Source organism: Pelophylax lessonae (genome assembly GCF_965119305.1).
Source record: "Pelophylax lessonae genome assembly, contig: HAP1_SCAFFOLD_319, whole genome shotgun sequence".
NCBI classification, from domain to species: Eukaryota; Metazoa; Chordata; class Amphibia; order Anura; family Ranidae; genus Pelophylax; species Pelophylax lessonae.
This window is the reverse complement of record NW_028120025.1, coordinates 182,062-206,314: the sequence shown is the minus strand read 5'-3', so window position 1 is coordinate 206,314 and position 24,253 is coordinate 182,062. Positions and strand designations below refer to the sequence as shown.

The 24,253-nt window shown below is 44.4% G+C and overlaps 1 long non-coding RNA gene across 1 annotated transcript in view; it reads right to left on the bottom strand.

The window, feature by feature from the left end:
• Positions 1 to 11,495: 11,495 nt before the first annotated feature.
• LOC309543696 overlaps positions 11,496 to 24,253 on the bottom strand; it is a 188,501-nt gene continuing 175,743 nt past the window's right edge. Inside the window, exon 4 of the long non-coding RNA XR_014224806.1 lies at positions 11,496 to 11,713. This is a non-coding gene — a long non-coding RNA (uncharacterized lncRNA). The remainder of the gene's footprint in view (positions 11,714 to 24,253) is intronic.

Sequence of the window (24,253 nt, the reverse complement as noted above, 5' to 3'; positions counted from 1 at the left end):
CCGTACTTTCCCTGGATGGGACTGTGTAATCAATATAATGAAACAATTAATCAGCTGCACAAAGTGTGAAGGGTGTTGGTGTCATTTCCTGAACACACCCATATACAACACATAGCTGTGGAAGTAAAGACATTGCTTTATGAAATCATGTAGTGAGAAAATGTTAGGGTGCCATTGCTGACCTCTGAAAATCTAGCTTTCTGGCTGCCATGCTGATCCAGCAGATCAGCTGTTCTGACTTCACTCTGACATTCTAATCTGCATGCTTGTTTCAAGTCAGTGACTGAAAAAGTATGCATACCAGAGACATCCAGACAATTAGTATTCTTAAGAGGGGGTCACCGATGGCAGACCATTTACAGTATTTACTAGAAAAGTGAAGTTACGATGTGCCGAGTATTATAATTTGGTGGGACCGTTTTCTTCAAGGTACCTCTCATGGGCACGAAGCACATTACCATAGCTCTCCGGGTAGAAGTCTCAAGATTTAAGAAAAAAAAACCATGCCAGGCTATTAACAACAGCTTAAAAAGCTTGTTATAATAATTGTTGAAAAAAAAAATCAACATGTTTTGGGGTTTCTTTAAGTCCCCCTTCATCTGGCTGCTATTCCAGCATTTGCAGCAAAGTTTAAACATGCTAATGAAATCCAAACCTAGCATATGCAATTTTTGGTAAATTTGTGGAACTGAAAGCATTGGGACTTTATATATGCCAAATGAGAACAAACACATAAGTAAAAAATGTAAAGTTTTTCCTTTACAAAGCTTTTATACAAAAGGACCTTCCAGTAATTCCAAGCTACATTGGTATTATGTATACATGCATTTGTACGTGGTCTACGCGTTTCCTGGGATCCCCGGCTTCTTCAGGACTATACATGTTTCTTGTTTATACATAAGGCTCTTACTGTGATTAAAAAGAAAACAGGAAAAAAAAAGAATTACAAAACAGTCAATATGAACAAAAACAAATGCATATAATCCATATTTACAGCATAATTACAAACTCAAATTACCTTGTGATTGCAGAGAGGGGGGAAAGGGAAGGAGGAGAGGGAGAGAAAAAAAAAAAAAAGAAAACCCTATATAACCCCAAATAATCTCTATATTTCAACAACATATTAGAATTGTAACAGATTATATATATACCCAATTGTATAGCAAAGAATTACCTATAATCCAAGGAGGTTTGTTGCGAGAGATTTGCGTCACTAAAACAGAGGAAAGATATCGGGGAACTTTCTCCTGATTTTTTGTAAATCCTATGCAATTCTTCATTTAGATTCCCCCAGCACAATATTTCTAAACCCTGATGAAGAGGAACTTCAACCCCCCGAAATGTGTTGGATGTTTTTTAATGATTGCTACAATGAATAAACTTTATCTAAGAGGTCAATAATAGGCCAGTTGCTCTCTTTTCTCTACCAATCTTGAGCCCCAACAGGATTACTTAAAAAAAAAAACTGCAGAATGCATTGAGAACATATGATTTACCAACAGCTGGGGTGTCATACTAGGTTTATTATAATGCTTAGGACAATGTATTGCAAAACTGGGCAAACCACATGCTCAGGAATGGATCACACAACCATTGCTACAAGAACTATCAGTGGTGTTACCAGAAGACTATTTTGCTGGCATGTTAAGCAATGAAGGACATTGATTACAATGGTTTATCTGCTGAAAGTTCGTTAAACAGATGTTTGAACGGAAATTTAAGGAAAGGACATTATCATCTGCGGAAAAAGAGAATAGAAGATTCATTGACAAAATCATTTCCGAGAAGCTTTGTAGCTGTTTCTGTGGCCTTTGTCTTATGAACACATATGAATATTTATTATTCTTTTGTTTTAGTGTTTACCTTTTTTATGTTTTGTACTCATGTCGTATTATAAAAAGGAAAAAAACAGATAACCTATTGTGCCCCTTGTGTGAGATCGTGACCGGTCACATTTTGTTTTCCCAACATTAATGAGCCAGACTGTTTAGTAAAAAACACTGAAATGTTAAGTAGAATAGTACAAATTCCAACTGTTGAAGAGTACAACAGAAACAAAAAACAACCGTGCTAGAAAATGAACATATAACCTGTTGCAGCTGCTGCCACAGGAAACTAATATAGTGCCCTAAACTTCCGTATTATAAAGCCCCAAAAGAACTGAAAAGGGCTATAGCACTATACACCCAAACAAAGAAACTCATTGAAATAAAGTCCAGAAACATAATGGGGTTTATTTCCTATAAGGGCTCTTTCACACAGGCGGACCGTTCAGATCCGCCTGTGTTTTTTTGGCGGATCTGAACAACCCTCCATGCATCCCTATGGGGCATCGGATGTCAGTGAAGACATGTCCGCTGATATCCGATCCGTCAAATCTGGACGGATGGAAACCCGATTTTCTATCCATCCAGCGGATCGGATGAGAGCGGACCGACGGTCCGTTCCCATCCGATTTCCCCCATAGAGATGCATGGGGAACTGACAGCTGTGTCTCTACACACAGAGCGGAGACACAGCTGTCATCCTCCTGCTCAGTGGGGGATTGGTGGATCAATCCCCCGCTGAGAAAAACGGACTCCGTCCGACGGACGGAGTGTGTGAAAGGGGCCTTACTGAAGAATGCAAAATCTGGTGCAGCTGTGCATGGTAGCCAATTAGCTTCTAATTGCAGCTTGTTCAATTAAGTTTTGATTAAAAAAAAAAAGAGCTACACCAAATTTTGCACTCTCCAGTTTTAGAAAAACAACCCCAAAGAGTCAGTCCAATGTTATGTGCATAGAATGATAATAAATGTAATCTCGTAGCTGTGCTCTGGGATTTTGTCCAATAACAATGGTGCAACTTCAGATTATATATCAGTGTGCCATGTTCCAACTCAGTGGCTCCACACCATCCCAGTAGGTGATCCTCCAATATGAATAAATAAATTACCATGGTGGAACCAACTATTTCAATAATTTGAAAGAAAAAATAGAAATGTAGCAATTTGCAGAATATATGTATTTATTTATTTATTTACATGTTTTTGGAACCCTCCTTTTGACATTTTTTTTTAAATACTATTTTTAACAATGTATTTTTGTATGGTTTTATCAATATTTGCATATTTTATATTTGTTGTATTTAATGTGATTTACATATTATTATACCTGTATTCCTTTGCAATATTTTTTTTTTATACTTTAAAGTGTAACTCCACTTTTGTTGAGAAAAAAAAAAACATTCCCCTCTGGGTGATCTACAGTATGTACATTGCAAGGATTTTAACAAACTTGGTTGCAGATTCTTACCTTTTGTTATTCTGAAGAAATCATGGTTTGCTCCTCTGTGCCCCTGGGCTGGGTGGGTCTCATGGGAGTGGTTTCATAGTATCTGTCAGCTGTGGCAGTTGCAGGGCTCTAATGAGGAAATCTGCTTGGCCTGTATTACTTTAGATGTGTTCCTATTAGGAGTATCTCACCAGAAATGACATTTTTGTGGCAGGGGATACCAGAAATCTGACTTGTATCTTAGTACAGACTTCTGGGAAAAATGGTGAGCCAATCACACAAGCAGGAAATGATGTTTCTGGGATGTAGTCAGTACACATTCTGTGTACAGAAGAGCTCCAGGTAGATAATATTGCATTGCATTTTCAGAAAATAACAGCAGCTGAAGATTGAAAAGGAAAGGTCATTTTTAATAACATTCAATTACAACATGATTTGTGTCGCAATTGCACACGCTTTATTGTTTTTTCTTTATTTGCTGATATTTTTTCCCCACGAAAGTGGAGTTACCCTTTAAATGGGGAAGTCAAAATAGGTTTTTGCTGTGTTTGCCCTACATCCACACAAGATGGCGCTGTATATGGGGCATAAGGCATAGGTATATTGGTATTGTTAAATAGATGTAAGAATGTATAATAACATACTGAGACATTAAGATCATATGCTGTTGTGCTATCTTGTGAGAAGATAAGGGAATTATATGTGCAATAGCTATGTTTGGTAAGAAGGCAGCAACTCTTAGTATGGTTATATAGGTGGGGGTTTATATATATATATATATATAGTGAAGAACAGAGTGAAGCCAGTTTTTGTCTGCTCCTGAGGAGGTTGCATAGTAATAATGAAACGCGTAGGCAAAGACTTCTGTGACAGCACTTTTTATTTTTGTTTTTTATTGTTTGAGCCAGATGGACTTGTGTCTTTTTTCAACCTGACTAACTATGTAACATCCACTCGGTGGAGCGCACGCTGATTGCACACAGCAGTTCTTCCTATTTTGTGTACACACTCCTATTAATACATGCATTGGATTATTTTTTTTCCTAATAAAAAAAGGTGTTTTCACCATAAATGGCTTTTTCTCCCTTAACTTCATTTGTTTATTAACCAAACTTGGCAAGTGACCGCTAGTGATGCATAAGGGTCCGGATATCCTGGAAGATTGGGTGCATACCTTCCAGTGGATACCTTGTGCACTTTTTTGACTCCCTTGCTAACACATGGGGTCAGATTTCTCTGGTGAGTGTGGTGTGTATTGGGGAACCACCTACAGGTATGGTGTGGAGGGACTGGAACATGACATGCTGATATATCATTTGAAGTTGCACTATTGTAATCCACAGAGCACGACTATAAGTTTGAATTTATAATCATTATATGCACATAATATTGAACTGACATTTTATGTTTCTGGACTTTATTTCACAGAGTTTGCTTATTTGTTTGGATGTATAGTGATGTGTGCCATTTTAGTTCTTTTGGGGCTTTATAATACTGAATTTCAGGGCACTATATTGGTATCCTGTGGCAGCAGCTGGCATAGGTTATATATTCATTTTCCAGCACGACTGGTTTTTGTTTGGTTTTCAACAATTGAAGAATGGCTGGAAAAATAGCAAACTAGGTGCTGCCTCAAAGATATTCATGTTGGCCCTAACATGGACTTGGTTCTAGGTCGAAAAGTGAACTCACAACACACATGTGTTGGCGTAACACACAATAAAACATGCATTTTTCAATGTATTTCCAAAAAGCAAGGTAAAACAGGGTATATGTGCTCTGCTGTGCCAATCTTATAGTATATGTTGGTCTTGTAAAGATCGGAGTGATTAGACTGAATAGGTGCATGCCTTTTCAAGAAGTTGTGCCAGTCCAGAACTGCATTTTTAAGGGCATGGCAGCCCATTTTTTTTTTAATGGAACGGTAAAATTCACAAAAGACTGCAATTTGCGACACAGGAGTCCCACGCTTACTGTAACTTGTTACATCACTTCAGCCTCCTGGTTTGCTAACCTGCCACACGGCTGCTTCGGGCCTCATGCCTAGGCCTTAGGTCTGCTCCTCAGACCAACACAAAGGTTTCGCTCCAGTCAAGCGCTCTCATAGCTTACTCACAATCAGCTTGTTACTGCTCTGTGGCAGACTACATCTGCCTCCTGCAGACATGCATGCTTTGACTGCTCCCTGCAATCCCTCTGACTCCTAGAGAGGATGGGAGTCCTCCTGACTCCCATGCACTGACCTCCTATCTGTTGGGTTGAGCCCCCAGCTTTAACCCTGGGTCTAATATGAACTCAGCCCACACCTATGCAATCAGTACATCTGCCTCTCCAAAACTCTGACCTAAACTGCTAAAATGAACAGTGATACGGGCTGGCATCTCCACAGTCTACCGTTCATCAATGGAAAAAATGTGAGGGCTTTTTCTACTATGGATTGCTTCAAATGACGCTGTACCATTTTAAACTAAGACCCGCCTTAGAACAGACGCCATACAATATCTTCTTTTAATGCCCCATACACACGTGCCGATTATCTGCAGACTTACCTTTTCTATGTAGTGCAAGGGCCTGCCGGATTGCATACAAATTGAAAGTGTTTAGGTTTGACCTCATATTATATGGTTTTGGTAAGTCTGCAGACAAAAGTCTGCAGATAATCTGCACGTGTGTATGGGGCATAACTCTACTCATGTATTTTTCCTTTTTCACTGGGGCCTGATGTTTGCTAGTTTCTATGCTAAGCTCCACCAGCATCCCTCCCTTTGTCAAAGGAAACGGTTTCAGTGGCCAATAAGAGCACTAATAGGGCGTGTGTCAAATGGCTTTTGTTTGCTTTAGGTAAACGTTGCATTCTCATACAAATCTATAGGAATGCAACAGTTGCTTGAAGCAGGTCAAATGCATGTTAGAAGGAGGTCTAATGCAGATCAATTGCACCTGTTAATGAACCCTGAATTACCTTGGGAGCCCCTCAAACTAACGGCATCAACACAAGCCCAAAGCCCATCGACAAAGGCCCTTAAAGTGGTAGTAAAGGTGTTTTTGTTGATTTATACTGTACCTACAAGTAAGCCTACAGTATACAAGGCTCACCTGTAGATACAGTAAATACCTCCTCAACATGTATTGTTTAGGAGATATTTACTTAACCACTTTAGCCCCGCTTACATTGAGGCTACTGCGGCAAAGTGCCGCGATCCCGTCCAGCGACGTAGACCTACGTCGCTGGACTCCGCCCCTTGTGGGCGGCGCTCGCGCGCCGCCTGAGGCTCGCTCCCGCTGTGTTCATTCACAGCGGGAGTCGGGCCAGCGGAGGAGCAGCGGCGATTGCCGCTGCTCTGCCCCGATCGTCGGGGATCGAGTCTGGAGATCCGCCCGCTGTGTGTAAACACAGCGGGCGGATCTCCATAGTGACAGGGACTGACAGATGACTTTATCATAAAGCAAAGTGTCAAGCCCCAGTACCAAAATTAAAAATATAATAATTAATACTATGAATTTTTGTTATATTGTAGGGCCACACAATGGGACTATGCGCTGTTTACCTTAGTCCATAAGTTTGCCTAATGTCGTATTACCATTGCATTGTGTATTAGTTGAAGTGTGTGTATAGCCAAATCATTTTTTCCTGTTGTGGATAGAGTGGAGAGCTAGTAAAAACATGTGTCAGGTTGTGATTGCTATCTGTGACAGATTTGCTCTCTCTTTTTATCCTGGTGACCACAATAATCAGAACAGAAAATGATGGAAATCAAAAATTTTACAGTTGTCACTAAAACAGGAGTTAAGCCCCATACACACACGCAGATCGTCGTCATACAAATGTTCGTCTTTTCTCCCCGGGATGTCGGTGTCTGTTGAAAAGTGCAAAGACAGCACAAGGACAGCACAAGAATTTTGTCCGCAGACTTCAGCTGACTGCAGAAGTGATGTCATGTAATGGTTAACTTTCCCTGTGTTTTTTATTTTCTGAGCATGCCCAGTCTTGCAAATCTGCGGTCTGTCGGCTGATTTCTGTACTGACAGGCAAACAATTGTCCGTTCTGGTGTCTGCAGACAAAAATTTTCATGTTTGCAAGAAAGACTCTTGTCTGCAGATTGTGTGCAGACATCTGTCGGAGGCACCATACTAACACGCATACAATCGGCAGATCTTTCGTCCGCCGACGTTTGTATGACGACGATCTGCGTGTGTGTACGGGCCTTAAGGGGGAAATCTTCCAATGGGAGTAACTTTATTGGTGGCAACTGTGTAAAATGGGAATTTCTGCACTTTGAATAGATCACCTCTCACTTCTTGTTGCATTTCCAAAAACAATTTAAACAGCAAAAATGAACTGAGCAGTTTTACCCTTTCCATACTTCCAAAGAGGGCTTTTTATCAGAGCCGCTATTATACTGTTCTCATGTGTCAGCCTACGGTTAAGTGTATGTAACCCAAAATAATAATGTTGTGTAAATAGCTCTATTTTTGACTTGTAAATGTAGTTGTGCAAGGTTTTTTTTTTTATATTATTGTAAGTACAGTAAATGCTTAATAAATACTTGTTGTTCCTGCTCTTCATTTAGTCCTTTCCATAATAGGGTGACAAGGCTATCCCACCAGCTCCCAATGTTGCAGAAGTATTTGTCACCCTCCTGTGTAAGCTACAAACAGCCGTGCTTTCATCTAGTGCTGTGGGAAACACTCCCTGCTAGTTTACTGACAGCTGCTCTGACCATTTAGCAACCAAGACTTGGAATTTATGCCTTAGTGATGCTACTAACAACCTTAAAAGGGACCCCCTCCCCTTTAAAACTGCCAATGCTATTTAAAGGCAACCAGGTAAACAAGTGACTTACATCTATCAATCAATGCCCCTTTTTAAAATTTTCCCATATTGCCACTGGATGTCATTTGTATGCATCCTGCTCCCACACTACCAGCTTTAAAAACACCATAATTAGTGGCCAGATTCTTCCTATGTGTTATCTGTGTTGGCCCACTGATAAAGGCAGGCCCAAAGCAAAAAAAATAAAAAATAGGCGCAGGGCCTCATGATGGGGTTTACAGAATACAGGACATCAAGGGTCAATTGGCTGGGGTGTAGCAAGAGGTAAATTATTGGGATTGGTCCAGGAGTGATAGGTGGAGTTTTGGATAGGGGGCATGCTAGGGACAGAGAGTTTGTTTTACAGACCCTGCTGGTGAAGTCGGAAGAACAGGAGTCAAGAACAGGAATCCTCGCCCTCCTGCCCTGTTTTGGGTTGTTTGGTTGTTTTATTTGTAAAAAAAAAAAAACAAAGGAAAGGGTTTGGTGGTTAGGGTCTTGGAAGGCATTAATATTCTTGGAAAAGTTCATAGGGTGACCCATCTAAGGTAAGGAGCCCTCTAGGGGATCCCAGGTAATGCGCAGCTGGGGACCATTAAGTATTAACCCTGATACACAATGCTAATTTGATTTTTGGTGCCTCCCAAGATCGGCAACCTTTATGTTACGGGTACTGGATTTGGTATTGTTTCTGTTTTAAGAAATGTTTATTTTGTTCATTTGTTAAATGAAATGTAAATTTTTCTCAATATTGGTGTTATGCATTATTTGTTCAGAGCTAGTGGCATGGGTTTCAGTTGGGAAGAAATACGATGGGTTGAATTTATCTGTAATACACGAATCCTATCTTTGACAGATCTTGCGCATGTGCAATGTGAGATCTGGCACAGAAATGAAAATGCCTTTGCCAGAAGTTCTCGCAGGATTTTGTGAAATCTGGAGAGATCTTGTAGTGTATAGACAAGGTGATGTAGCCTTCCCAGGGTGCATCGCTGATGGCCTGGCTACATCACCAGTGATTTGAAAAAGGTCCCACAGTTAACAGTGCATGTCAGAGCACAAACCAAGCCATGAACTCCTAGGAATTGTCTGAAGACCTCCGGGACAGGATTGTATCGAGGCACAGATCTAGGGAAGGGTACAGAAAAATCTCTGCAGCATTGAGGGTCCCAATGAGCACAGTGGCCTCCTTCTTTCATAAATGGAAGATGTTTGAAACCACCAAGACTCTTCCTAGAGTGGGCTACCTGGACATACTAAACGATCGGGGGAGAAGGGCCTTAGTCAGGGAGGTGACCAAGAATCTGATGGTCACTCTGATAGAGCTCCAGCAGTTGTGGACAGAGAGGAACCTTCCAGAAGAACAACCATCTCTGCAGCACTCCACTAATCAGGCCTGTATGGTATAGTGGCCAGACAAAATCCACTCAGTAAAAGGCACATGACATCCCACCTGGAGTTTGCCAAAAGACACCTGAAAGACGCCCAGACCATGGAAAACAAAATTCTCTGGTCTGATGAAAGAAAGATTGAAGTCATGTTTGGAGGAAACCAGGCACCGCTTATCACCTGGCCAATACCATCCCTACAGTGGATCATGGAGGTGGCAGCATAATGCTGTCGGGATGTTTTTCAGTGGCAGGAACTGGGAGACTAGTCAGGATTGAGGGAAAGATGAATGCAGTAATGTACAGAGAGATCCTTGATGAAAACCTGCTCCACTGTGCTCTGGACATCAGACTGGGGCAAAGGTTCATCTTCCAACAGAACAACAACCCTAAGCATACAGCCAAGATAACAAAGGATTGTCTATGGGACAGCTCTGTGAATGTCCTTGAGTGGGCCAGCCAAAGCCCAGACTTGAACATCTCTGGAGAGATCTGAAAATGACTGTGCATTGATGCTCCCCATCCAACCTGATGGAGTTTGAGAGGTCCTGCAAAAAAGAATGGGGAAAACTGCCCAAAAATACGTGTGCCAAGCTTGTAGCATCATACTCAAAAAGACTTGAAGCTGTAATTGGTGCACAAAGCTGCTTCAAAGTATTGAGTAAAGGCTGTGTTTACTTATGTACATGGGATTTGTTTCCTTTTTTATTAAATTTGTAAAGATTTAGGGTCCATTCACACTAGCGCGACTTGTCAGGCGACTTGGTTGCCTGACAAGTCGCGGTCGGTCGCTCGCCATTGAATAGTACAGGACCCGTTCTAATAGGAGCGACACAAGTCGCTCCGACTTAGAAAAAGTGTCCTGTACTACTTTGGGACGACCTGGAGGTGACTTGCATTGACTTCAATTATATGAAGTCCCTGCAAGTCACGCCGATGTGCACCGCGACTTCACAGTTCGCCCCTGCAAGTCACGCCGATGTGCACCGCGACTTCACAGTTCGCCCCAGCAAGTCATGCTGCGCCAGTGTGAATGGACCCTTAAAAACAAACTTCTTTCACATTGTCATTATGGGGTATTGTTTAGAGAATTTTGAGGAAAATAATGAAGGCTGTAACATAACAAAATGTGTAAAAAGTGAAGCGATGTGAATACTTTCCGGATGCACTGTATACATGTACACTTGATTAGACTGTTTTATGGTTGACCTCTATGCTTGCACTGTTAATGCCTGAATTTTACTTTTTTTTTATGACTGTCTTCCATTAATTCTATGCCTATGTATGTGGAATTGGACTCTTTGTTTGATATTTGTTTTCTCGTTTTGTAAGTTTCTTTACATTACAATAAAAATTCAATTAAACAAGAAAATATCTAAAGCAGCCCCCCCCCCAAAAAAAAATAAATAAAAGAAAACAAAGATAAAAATGTAACTTTTCTTATAATCTAAGCTGGTTTCAGTAAGAGTGGATGAGTCGTGGGTAATAAATCACAGCACTATACAAAGAAATAAAAACCTGAATCTGACTGAACAACCACCCTCTATATATAAAGAAAAGCAAAAACACAAACTGACAATAAACACCACTAAAGTTGCAAAATTCCTTACAAAATTTATTTACATATACATATCTTAAATTCAACACATATTTAAAAAGCTTGGCCAAGTAAATGTGCAAATTAAAAATTGTATTTAAAAAATTGAACAACACCCCCTTCTTCATATACATTCATTGAAAAAAAAAAAAATGAGACCTGTGGGTGTGTTACAGTGGCAGGGAGGGAAAAACTCCCCATTGGGTTCACCTGACAGTAACGTAATCTCTTTCCACGCTATAATAAATAGTTAGCCTTAGGATTTAATATATACTATTATATATTTGATTTACTGTAAGTGATGTTTGCAGAGTTAATGACATTCAAAATGAATAACAACAAATGTCAGTAAGTACGGCATTGTTAGCAATCAGACATTAATTTGAAATTCAAGCAGGGGGCTGCCAAAAATCAGAAAATTAAAAAGGCATTCCAAAATCACATTTTATTTAATCTGTTGAGCATTTTCCACAAGCGACAAAATCCAGATTTCTGTTGTGATTTTTTTTCTGTCTCTTTCTTTCAGTGCGCTTATGAACTCATCTATATGTTCCTGTTTTCTTTTCTTGTCCGAAACAACTTCTAGACACGTTGTCTTGTTGAAATAGGCCGATGGTTGTCCACTCACCAGGATATCTGAAGCTGGAACAAAATAAATGTGTTTTACCAATGTGCGCCATTGTCTCTAATGGAATATGTTTCCGCTATGAACGCTGAGCAGAGAAGCTGCAATCCCTTCCCTTTGACTAGGAGACTGACCTGTCAGATATTGTCATAAAAGGAAGCACAGCAATACGAGCTTCAAATCTGTTCATTCACAATTAAAAGAAAAACACTGCCTGCTGTCCTTCTGCATTGTTATTCCATTCTGGGCACAGAGCTAAGAATACTGCCTGCTTCCGAGTCATGTACAGTGGCAAAGCAAAAATGCCATAAAGTGACCAAGCTACAGGGAATCCGGAAAGTATTCACAGCGCTTCACTTTTTCCACATTTTTTTTAGGTTACAGCTCTATTCCAAAATTGATTAAATTCATTATTTTCCTCAAAATTCTACAAACAATTGACAACATGAAAGTTTGTTTGAAATCTTTACAAATTTATTAAAAATAAAAAACTAAAAAAAAAAAAAAAAAAAAAATACCACATGTACATAAGTATTCACATCCTTTGGCCAATACTTTGTTGAAGCACCTTTGGCACCAATTACAGCGTCAAGTCTTTTTGAGTATGATTCTACAAGCATGGCACACCTATTTTTGGGCAGTTTCTCCCATTCTTCTTTGCAGGACCTCTCAAGCTCCATCAGGTTGGATGGGGAGCGTCGGTGCAGAGCCATTTTCAGATCCCTCTAGAGATTGCTAAATGGGTTCAAGTCTGGGCTCTGGCTGGACCCCTCAATGACATTCAAAGAGTTGTCCTATAGCTACTCCTTTGTTATCTTGGCTGTGTGCTTAGGGTCGTTGTCCTGTTAGAACAGTGGTTCTCAATTCCGGTCCTCGGGACCCACTAACAGGCCAGATTTTAAGTATTACCTTGGGGGATGCAGACTAGAATACTGCAATCACTGAGCAGCAAATGAGATCACCTGTGATGTAATTTAGTTATCTTGCAAACCTGGCCTGTTGCTGGGTCCCGAGGACCGGAATTGAGAACCACTGTGTTAGAAGATGAACCTCAGCCCTAGTCTGAGGTCCAGAGGGCTCTGGAGCCGGTTCTAGTCAAGGATGTCTCTGTACATTGCTGCATTCTTCTTTCCCAAAATCCTGACTAGTATCCCAGTTCCTGCCACTGAAAAATCCCAACAGCATGATGCTGCCACCACCATGCTTCACTGTAGGGATGGTATTTGCCAGGTGATGAGCGGTGCCTGGTTTCCTCCGAACATGATACTTGCCATTTAGGCCAAAAAGTTCAATCTTTGTTTCATCAGACCAGAGAATTTTTTTTCGCATGGTCTAAGAGTCCTTCAGGTGCCTTTTGGCAAACTCCAGGCGGGCTGCCATGTGCCTTTTACTGAGGAGTAGCTTCCGTTTGGCAACTCTACTATACAGGCCTGATTGATGGAGTGCTGCAGAGGTGGTTGTTCTTCTGGAAGGTTATCCTCTCCCCACAGAGAAACTTTGGAGCTCTGTCAGAATGACCATTGGGTTCTTGGTCATCTCCCTGACTAAGGCCATTCTCCCCCGATAGCTCGGTTTGACCAGGCGGCCCACATTAGCAAGAGTCCTGGTGGTTCCAAACTTCTCCCATTTACGGGTAATGGAGGCCACTGTGCTCATTAGGACTTTCAATGCTGCAGAACATTTTCTGTACCCTTTCCCAGATCTGTGCCTCCATACAATCCTGTCTCAAGGGTCTACAGGACTTCATGGCTTGATTTTAGCTCTGAAAAAGCCCTGTTAACTGTGGGACCTTATATAGACAGGTGTGTGCCTTTACAAATCATCTCCAATCAACTGAGTTTACCACAGGGGGACTCCAAGCAAGTTGTAGAAACATCTCAAAGATCAGTGGAATCAGGATGCACCTGAGCACAATTTTGAGTATCTTGGCAAACGCTGTGAATACTTATGTACATGTGACTTATTTTGTTTTTTATTTTTAATAAATTTGCAAAGATTTTGAACAAACTTCTTTCACATTGTCATTATGGGGTTTTGTTTGTAGAATGTTGAGAAAATAACTAATGTAATCAATTTTGGAAAAAGGCTGTAACATAACAAAATATGGAAAAGTGAAGCACTGTGAATACTTTCTGGATTCACTGTATGTTCATTCAAATATTTACATATTCTTAGGAAGCACAACATGGTTTGATGCAGGCACGTGGAGCAATTCGTCCTTAAATTTCACTACAGAAGTGGTCTAGGAATATTTTGCTGTGATCTTTGATGTTGAATGAGTCCACAGTTCCTGTAGCTACTGGGGTCAATGAGGGCTTCTATTAAAACTCTTTTACGGCAAGTTAAGGATTGTTGCACCAATCACCCATAATATTATGACCACCCATAGTGTAGAAGTTTGAATCAATATGTTTATTTAAAAAAACGGAATTTTTGTAAAATCTTACCTGTAAAATTCCTTTCTCTGAGTCCTCCGACAGTCGCCGCCCCCTCTAAGTCATCACTGTTGGGTATTGTCATCTGCTCCGCAGGAGTAGCTAGGCATATAGACTTAGTTAAAAACAAAAGGCATTTGCATGTATACACCCCTGGGGGCTGTCCCATCTGGTCAATACCCCCCTGCAGTGTCCACTCCCAACTCAGTTTGGTAACATAGCAGTAAGAAAACAAGAACCCCGTATAGAGGGGCGGGGGCGGCGACTGTCGGAGGACTCAGAGAAAGGAATTTTACAGGTAAGATTTTACAAAAATTCCGTTTTCTCTTACGTCCTCCGACAGTCGCCACCCCCTCTAAGTCATCACTGTTGGGATGTCCCAAAGCAGTATAGACATGAGGGGTGGGAGACGCAACCGTATAAGAGGCAACGCAGTACCCATAGCAGAGAAAGGAACCTTACATGCACTGTAAGAGAACCCACTGGGCAACAGAAAAATCAATGCTCAACAGGAGCAACCGCCCAGGAAAGCAAATACCAACAGACAGGGACCCATAAAAAAACAAGGGTCCTTCATGGCACTGCCGCACTGAGAACTTTGCGGCCAAAGGAAGCATCAGCCGATGCCAGAACGTCGACTTTGTAGAATTTCGAGAAAGTGTGCACCGACGACCAAGTCGCAGCTTTGCACACCTGGGCCACCGAGGCCCTATGCCAACAAGCCCAGGACGTACTCACAGATCTAGTAGAGTGCGCCTTAACAGGGAAGGGTGGAACCCGTTCCTTCAAAGCATAAGCCTGCTCAATGGTCTGTCTGATCCATTTGGCAATAGTTGCTGCGGACGCAGCCATGCCCTTCCGAGACCCCTCAGGAAGAACAAACAGGGAATCCGTTTTACGAAAGGATTCTGTAGACAGGTAAACCCTGATCGCCCGGACAACATCCAAAGAATAAGAAGAGGTGTATAATGAGAATAAGAGGAGGCTCACATACACTAGCAGCGCTAATATGTGAGCCTCCTCTGATTCTCATTATACACCTCTTCTTATTATTTGATTTTTTATAGCGGCTGCTTTACATTTAGATTTTCTATTTTATTAGCGCTGGGTTGAGTGGGTTTTATTCTTACTCCTATTATCAACATCCAAAGAATGCAAAGCAATCTCCTTCGGATGCTTAGGCTTCGTGCAAAGTGAAGGCAGAACAATTTCCTCATTAAGGTGAAATTCAGTGACCACCTTGGGAAGAAAGGACGGAAGTGTTCTCAACACCACCTTATCCTTATGAATTACCAAGTAAGGGGAGCGGCAAGACAACGCCGCCAGCTCCGATACTCTGCGAGCCGAAGTGATCGCCACCAAAAAGGCGACCGTCTTTGACAACAGAGGCAAAGAGATCTCCCTGATATTTTCAAAGGGAGCACGCTGTAACACGGACAGAACCAAGTTCAAGTCCCATGGAGGTAAAGGCTCCTTTCTGGGAGGAACCAAGTGTGGCACACCTTGAATGAAGGTACGGACCAAGGAATTAGACGCCACAGGGCGTTGGAAAAGGATGGCCTGACCCTTTATCGTGACCAGCGCCAAACGCTGATCCACGCCAGACTGGAGGAAAGCCAACACTCTTGACACCGAGTACGAGCGAGGGGAAAACCCCCTGGACTCACACCAGGCGAAATAAGCTTTCCAGGTACGGTAATAGATTTTACCAGAAGAGGATTTCCTAGCCTTGATCAGCGTAGGGATAACCTCAGGGGAGAGACCCTTGTCCCTCAGGACCTGGGTCTCAGCAGCCAGGCCGTTAAAGCCAGTGACTGTAAAGCAGGATGGAAGATTGGATCTTGAGACAGAAGACCTTCCCGCAGGGGCAGTCGCCCCGGAGGCGCCACTGCCAGGTGAACAACGTCGGCGTACCAGGACCGGCGAGGCTAGTCCGGCGCGACCAGAATCACCAGGTGCGGCTCCGAGGCTAGCCTGCGGAGGAACCTGGACAGCAACTGAATTGGAGGAAAGGCATACATCAGACGATACTGATGCCAAGGGGCCACCAACGCATCCGAGGCGTCCGCCAACGGATCGCGCGTTCTTGCCACGAACCTTCCCACCTTTTGATTTAGCCGAGATGCAAACAGATCCACGTCCGGGATCCCCACTTCGCACACAGCATTTGGAAGACCTCCGGGTGTAAGGACCATTCCCCCTGGTCCAGGGTCTGGCGACTCAGTCTGCTTGCCAATTCTCTACACCCGGAATGTGAACCGCTGAGATTGCCGGGACGTGAAGCTCGGCCCAAGACAGAATGTCTGTCACCTCCCGGGCCGCCCGAGCACTCCTGGTGCCCCCTTGGTGGTTGATGTAAGCCACCGCGGTAGCATTGTCCGCCCGGACAGGACGACCCTGTAGACGATCCGACCACTGGAGGAGGCAGAGCTTGATCGCTCGCAATTCCAGGACGTTGATCGGAAGGGAGGACTCCTCCTCCGACCAAGTGCCCTGGGCAGACAGGGTGCCCAGGACCCCACCCCAGCCTAACAGGCTGGCATCCATGGTGATCACCATCCAAACCAACGGACGGAAAGACTTGCCCTGCGTCACCGGAGACTGGAGCCACCACCGAAGAGCCAATTTTGTCTGACGACTCAAGGAGACATGCAGATCCAGGGACCGAGCCAGTCCGTCCCATTTCGCCAGGATCTCCGCTTGGAGACCTCGCGTGTGGAACTGAGCAAAAGGTATCGCCTCGAAGGTCGACACCATCAACCCCAGGACCCGCATACAGGTCCTGAGTGATGATGCTGGCACATCCCTGAGGGACCCGATCTCGTCCCGCAATGTTCGGAGCTTGTCCTCCGGCAGGAACACCTTCTGAGTCCAGAATCATCCCCAGGTAGGGAAGACGAACCGAAGGGGACAACGATGATTTCTGAATGTTGATGGTCCATCCGAACTCCCTGAAGCGTTCGGACCGTGATGGACAGATCGCGCACCAGGTCCTGACTGACACTTGATCTTATGAGGAGATCGTCTAGATACCCCAAGACCGCAATGCCCTGAGCCCTCAGTAGGCCCAGAACCGGCGCCAGTACCTTGGTAAAGACCCTGGGAGCCGAAGCAAGACCGAAAGGTAACACCACAAACTGGTAATGGTCTTCCGCGACAGCAAACCGAAGGTACCGCTGATGACCCTCGAAGATGGGGGACATGCAGGTACGCATCCTTGAGGTCTATTGAAGCCAGGAACTCCCCTGGGCTCAGAGAAGCCACCACCGATCGGAGAGACTCCATACGGAATTTCCAAACTCGCACAAAGCGGTTCAGAGCTTTCAGGTCCAGGATAGGACGCACTTTGCCCTCCTTTCTGGGCACAGTGAACAGATTGGAATAAAAGCCCCGAAACCTGTCCTGGTGAGGCACCGGGACGACCACTCCCTGAGCAAGGAGGTCCTGAACCGCACGGTGCAAGTCCTGCAGACGCCCCAGAGGCAAATGAATATTTGAGGGGAAGAATCTGTCCGCTGGCCGGGAAAGAAACTCGATCTTGTATCCCGACCGAACGATTTCCTGAACCCACCTGTCCGAAATCCGGAGCAGCCAAAGTTGGAGGAAACCGCGCAAACGTCCACCCACCCCAGAAACGGGTGAGGGCGTGCCTTCAGGCAGAAGTGGATTGGCCCGTCGAAGCGGTATTGCCTGACTTCTGCTTACCCGCCCAGGGCTTCTTCTGTCCGCCCTGGAACTTGAAGGGCTTGCCCTTGGATTGGTTCCGAAAGGCACGAAAGGAACCCTGACTGGATCTAGGCGCAGAACTCCGCTTGCCCCGGAAGGACTTGTGCTTCGGGTTCTGGGGCAGCATAGTGCTCTTGCCCCCCGTGATGCCTTTTACCAGGGTATCCAACGCCTCGCCAAAAAGGCGAGAGCCAGCATAGGGAAAATCAGCAACCGTTTTCCACGAGGACTGGTCGGCCGACCAGCTCTTCAGCCATATCAGGCGTCGGTTAAGCACCGCGACACTGGAGAGGCGAGCCACCAAGGGGGCCTCATTTAAGGCTGCATCACACAGATACATAATTCCTTGGTGGATTTGATCCACCATTTCCAGCCGGGCAGGCGGAACATCATCAGACACAAGGTTGTTCTTAAGCACCATAGTCCAATCAGCAACCGCCTGCGCCACTAACATGGACGCGAAAATGGGTTTGAGCAGAGAGCCCGCCACCGTATAGGAATGGCGGGCCAAAGACTCCAAACACCGGTCCGTTGGATCCCGGAAAACCGGGGAATCCTCCATAGGAACCAAGGTAGCCTTGTTCAACACTGCAACCGTGTGATCCACCTGTGGAGGTACACACCAGCGCGATTCCGTAGCCGGCGTGAAGCAATTTGAACCGACTGGGCACCACGAACGGACGTTTTAACGTGCGCCACACTTCATTAACAGTGTAATGAAACTCAGCGGGACAGGGAAAAACCTGCGCCGACTTGCGGGTCCTGTGCGTCCCAAAAGAGGACGCAACGCCCAGGGGACTGGGCTCATCCTCCAAGTGCAAAGTTTCCTTCACAGAAATAATTAATTCATCCATGGTCGCCCGTTCTTCGGACGACCCCGGAGAGGAGGTATCAACCCCCTCCACCTCCGCCTCAGACCCCTGCAGGTCCAAGGATGAGCGGGACCCTGAAAAGGGCACACTCGCAGCAGCCATATCACCCTCTGAATCAGGGGAGAGGGACAATCTGGGCCTCTTACGAGCAGCACGTTCAGCCATCAGCATTTCCATATTAGACACTAAAGTCGCCACTACAGCGGCCAAATCAGGTCTCAGAGGGGCCACAGGAGAACTGGGCTGGTGGAAATTTGCTATCCGGAGAATCCATGCGCAGGTGAGAAAAAAAGGACAGTGCAAGATTTAGGTGCTGTCCCTTTAAAAGTGCTGCGAGTGCGCAGCCCACCGCTCCAGCTATAAAGATAGAAAAAGACCCCCAAACAGGAAGGAGACAAAACTGAGCCAGAAGCGACAGTACAGAAAAAATATTCCTGCTTCAGAGGAAAGAGGAAGTGCTGTAAAAGTAGGCTGAACCATCTGCTGCATGACCCAGGGAAAATGACTGCCCCATAGGAACGTATGGGAGACTCCACCAAAATGGCCGCCGACATGCGGCCGAACCGAGCGATCGGTCACCTCAAAAATGGCGGCGATTGGCGCCAAATCAGCATGTAGTTGTGCCCATAGAGAAGCTCACATGCCTGCCCAGTGTATAAAACAATGGCGGACTGCTCGGTTTCCCCCCGCCGCGGCCCATACACAGTCTGCACCCCCAAACACACACAGCGCCGCAGCGCATGTACAAGCGATCCCCGCAGGGATCGCAGCAGGGAGTCACACAAGGCACAGACATGGGGAACACACAGCAACCAGGACTGCTACCCCACACAGAGGCCCCACACAGAAGTACTTACCTGTACCCGATGGCGTGGGGAGCCTCACAGAACGGAAAGCCGCTGTCCTCATCTGACAGGGAATGCCGTTTGCCAGGGACATTGCACTGCTGAGTCGCAGATGCGTCCAGTGAGGTAGCCACCTCACAGCTGCATCCCTGCTGCGAACAGAGATGGGTCGTTCATAATGCCAGGGCGAACCATAGCTGAACGCTCAATGGCCGGCTGGGGGTCCATCTGACCCTCTGTGCCCTGGGGAACCAGGGCGGCCAGTCCGAATCCCAGCACCGCATGTCCATCTTCGTCTGAAGAGTCGACTAAAAACTAAAGCTGACAAAATAAACAGCTAGTAAAGAAAGAAAAACTGACATTTTTCAAGAAAATCAAATAAAAAGAAGATAGGCTGAGACCGAAGCCCCAGCACAGGGAAAGCCTAACTACTCCTGATGCTAGGCAAATTAAAACTGAGTTGGGAGTGGACACTACAGGAGGGTATTGACCAGATGGGACAGCCCCCAGGGGTGTATACATGCAAATGCCTTTTGTTTTTAACTAAGTCTATATGCCTAGCTACTCCTGCGGAGCAGATGACAATACCCAACAGTGATGACTTAGAGGGGGCGGCGACTGTCGGAGGACGTAAGAGAAATAATAGTAACTCTTACATTCAGATTGAAAAAAATGCTTGGGTATGTAAAAACACAAAGCAGCATACATATCTCCAACATCTCTTCTGGTCCAGGATGCCCTACACGTTGTGTCACAACACAGGACTTCATCGGGAGAACTGGATTGGTTATGTTAGATGCCATTTATCTGGTGGAGCCCGAAAATTGTGTGGTGACCCATTCTGTTGTGGTTTCCATTAAAAATCATATGGTGGCCATTTTCCTAGACCGGAAGTGATGTCGGAGATCTGTATGCTGCTTTGTGTTTTTGCATAACCAATCGTTTTTTATTGATCTGAATGTAAGTGTTACTATTTTTTTTTATCGATTTTGACTACTACACTATAGGAGGCCATCTTGCATTACCCTAACATATGGATTATGCATGGTGAACGGAGCCTTAAAGGGACCACTACCAAGGAAAATCCAAATACATCTGATAGATCTGCAACCAAGCCAGGATCGGGGAAACATCGCCCTGAGCACTGTAATCAAAAAGCAAATTTGGTTACTCACTAAGGTGAGAGTTCTGGGAGCACAAGAAGGTGAAAGTACACAACTTTGTTTATACTATATATATTCACACGAGAGGCACTTTATTTGGAAGCAAGTGGTTATAATTGTTACATCACAGCTGGAGAATGAACTGTTATACACTTTCATATATACCATGGGTGTCCAACCTTTTGGCTTCTCTGGGCCACATTGAGCGTAAAGAAATTTTCTCGGGCCGCATATAAAATATATACTATAGTTAAAGTATATAAGTAATAAAATGCCGCTGCGCCCTTCCTGTGCCACCGCCCCCCCCCCCCGCACTAATTTAACACAACTAGAAGATGATCAAATGAAATTGAATCAGTATATAGAGGTTTACTCCTTCTGAGAAATATTAAAGGAACACTCTAACCAACATGACCACTTCAGTGATTTGAAGTGGTCATGGTGGTAGAAGTCAGAAACACTGCACATGCGCGCCTCCCCCCTCCCCTCCGAGGCAGCCTCTGCCTACAATTAGTTGGAGGCCCCTGTGGCCATGCCCCCGACCCGACGTCCTTCCTCACCCGGAAAAAAAAATTGTCACGGGGCAGTGGGCCGCATTGCCTGGGGTTCCGGGCCGCATGTGGCCCCCGGGCCGCAGGTTGGACATGCCTGATATATACAGTAGATGCACTTTTGAGATGGACTGCACTAATGTTATGCACTTTATATGCCATGATATATACAGTATGTTACAAAAGTGAGTACACCCCTCACATTTTTGTAAATATTTTATTATATCTTTTCATGTGACAACACTGAAGAAATGACACTTTGCTACAATGTAAAGTAGTGAGTGTACAGCTTGTATAACGGTGTAAATTTGCTGTCCCCTCAAAATAACTCAACATATAGCCATTAATGTCCAAACCTCTGGCAACAAAAGTGAGTACACCCCTAAGTGAAAATGTCCAAATTGGGCCCAGTTAGCCATTTTCCCTCCCCGGTTTCATGTGATGCGTTAGTGTTAAAAGGTCTTCGGTGTGAATGGGGAGCAGGTTTGTCAAATCTGGTGTTATCGCTCTCCCTCTCTCACACTGGTCACTGGAAGTTCAACATGGCACGTCATGGCAAAGAACCCTCTGAGGATATGAAAAAAAATTGTTGCTCTACATAAAGATGGCCTAGGCAATAAGAAGATTGCCAAGACCCTAAAACTGAGCTGCAGCATGGATGCCAAGACCATACAGCAGTTCAAAAGGACAGGTTCCACTTAGAGCAGGCCTTACCATGGTCGACTAAAGAAGTTGAGTGCACGTGCTGAGCGTAATATCCAGAGGTTTTCTTTGGGAAATAGACGTATGAGTGCTGCCAGCATTGCTGCAGAGGTTGAAGGGGTAGGGGGGTAAGCCTGTCAGTGCTTAGACCATATACGCTGCACACTGCATCAAATTGTTCTGCATGGCTGTCATCCCAGAAGGAAGCCCCTTCTAAAGATGATGCACAAATAAGCACAAAAACAGTTTGCTGAAGACAAGCAGACTAAGGACATGGATTACAGGAACCATGTCCTGTGGTCTGATGAGACCAAGATAAACTTGGTTCAGATTGTGTCAAGCGTGTGTGGCAACAAGGTGAGGAGTACAAAGACAAGTGTGTCTTGCTTACAGTCAAGCATGGTGGTAGGAGTGTCATGGTCTGGGGCTGCATGAGTGCTGCTGGCACTGGGGAGCTACAGTTCATTGAGGGAACCATGAAAGCCAACATGTACTGTGACATACTGAAGCAGAGCATGATCTCCTCCCTTCAAGGACTGGGATGCAGGGCAGTATTCAAACACGATAACTACTCCAAACACACCTCCAAGACGACCACTGCCTTGCTAAAGAAGCTGAGGGTAAAGGTAATGGATAGGCCAACCATGTATCCAGCCCTAAACCCTATTGAGCATCTGTGGGGGCATCCTCAAACAGAAGGCGGAGGAGCGCAAGGTCTCTTACATCCACCAGCTTCTTGATGTCATCATGGAGGAGTGGGTGGAAGAGGCATCCAGTGGCAACCTATGAAGCTCTCGTGAACTCCATGCTCAAGGGGGTTAAGGCAGTGCTGGAAAATAATTGTGGCCACACAAAATTGTGAAACTTTGGGCCCACTTTGGACATTTTCACTTAGGGGTGTACTCACTTTTGTTGCCAGCGGTTTAGACCAGCGTTCCCCAATGGGTGTTCTGCTGAACCCTAGGGTTCCTCGAGAACAAAATTGAGGTTTTGCGGCATTTTGCCACATCAAAGATAGCCGCCGCTGCCTGCCATTTCCGGAAGGTCGGAAACAGCAGAGCAGGGCCAGTACAAGGGGGGGCGGAACCTTCAGTTCCCTGTTAGCGGAGATACAAACGTGATAGGGATTTGTAGCGACGTCAGCCACCGGCTGGAGCCGAAATTTCAAAGGACCAAGATGAGAGGAGCAGAGGGTTTGCTTGCCGAAGCTGTGACCTGGAGGAGCCGCCGTGCCAAGGAAGAACCAAGCACTGTTAATCCCAGTAAGCTGAATGCCATCATTACCTCTTTGGATTGGGGGGGGGGGGGGGGAGACTGAGGCTGAGGGGAGGTTAATTACCAATGGTATTTGTATTATGCAGAATGAGGGGGTTAATGTATTGCTACTGGTCACTGATGCATTAGTGACCGACCAGTGACAGTTAATTAACCTGTTTGAGCTGCATTAGTGCAACCAGCGTCAGTGTTAATTAAACCCTTTTTGATGCATTAGTGCAACCAGTGCCACTGTTTATTAGTGCACTGATTTTGTGAGTGCATTTTAATTTGTTTTAATAAAATACTATTGCTAATTTAAGCGGTAAAACAATATGTATAATTTCTATTCCTTTTGTGAGTTATTGGTGGTGAAAATATCTTGCTGTGTTTCCCTCACATCATTTGATATACTGGAGGAGTCAAGAGTTGGTGTCTGGATACCTGAAGCAGCCAATTAAGACCCTTTAAAGGGGAAAGCACACTGTGAGCTATATTGCCAAATAGGTTCATGTGTTAAGGTGAGCGTCGATAGTGAATGGTGCTGGTATTTACAGAAGAGTGCTCACAGCAAGAAATGTAGGCTTCTTTTTAGTAGATAGCAATTGAGTTGGTTTGGAACAATTTGGTGATGGAAATCTCACACTCATACACTTATGGACTTTAAATTTTTATATTTAATTATTTTCCTTTTCACATCTCTGAATATTGTACACATTGGATTTATTGTATATATGCATATATAGTGTATTGGTAGAGTAATATTTATTGGTCAAAACATTGGAGTATTTGCACTATTTTTTACACATTTCTTGTAACAGATATTGGTTTCTTGATGATGGAATAATGTTGCACAGTACAATTTAAGATATATTTATGGTTTTATGTGAGGAGTTCAGTGATTTTCAGGAACATTTAATAGATTTGGAGAATGGACACATTTTTATTTGTAGCGGTTTAACACATTTGGTGTTGCACAGAGAATTGTATTTACTAACACTCCTTAATG